Here is an 822-nt window from a genome sequence, read left to right on the forward strand (position 1 = left end):
GCTCGTGTCTTGCCAGCATTTCCTTTCCTATTCTATTGGTTCATCAAGTTACAATCTATTTGTAGGTTACAATGCCACGGAAAGTACCAGTCTCTGGTGCATGTTATTGTGTGGAAGACCCAGCCAATCCGCATTCTAATTTCACTATTATAATGTTGGTTTTTTTAACCACCGTGAACAGCCAATCCGTGCATCACAAGTCCAATTAGTGGATGCTCTATTAGGCAGGATTCACACTTTCAGTTTTAATGCAGTTTTTTTTTTTCACAGTTTTTTTTTTTTTAACCAAACACAGGAGTGGATACAAAAGAGATGCTTCAGATTCCTTTTGTATCCACCCCCAGCTTTGGTTTAAAAACGATCAAGACCTGCGCCAAAAACTGCATCAAAACTGTGTGTGAACCCAACCTTAGGCCTCACTCACACAGTGAAGATTTGGTCAATGTTTCGCATTAGTATTTTGAAGCCAAAATCAGAAGTGGGTGCAAAGAAGAGAAGCATCATTTTTTTTCTCCCAGTGTTTAGGATCCAGTCCTGGTTTTTGCTTCAAAATACCCAATCTGGGAATGAGACTTTGGGCACTATGCACACAGTGCCGTTTTTGAAGCCACAACCAGGAGGGGAAGTCTATAGTAAGGATTGTAATAAAACCCAATTATAAAAGCATCAATTGAAAAGATGCACAAAAAATGCACAAGTTTTTCAAAACTAGCAACTTCATTTGTTCAAAAGACGCATCAAAACTCTACGTTTGACATTACCAATAGGCCCTGTTCACATGGCGTGTATTTTGCATGTATTTTTTGCGCCGAAATACGCATC

Source organism: Rhinoderma darwinii, chromosome 2, assembly GCF_050947455.1.
Source record: "Rhinoderma darwinii isolate aRhiDar2 chromosome 2, aRhiDar2.hap1, whole genome shotgun sequence".
Classification (NCBI taxonomy): Eukaryota; Metazoa; Chordata; class Amphibia; order Anura; family Rhinodermatidae; genus Rhinoderma; species Rhinoderma darwinii.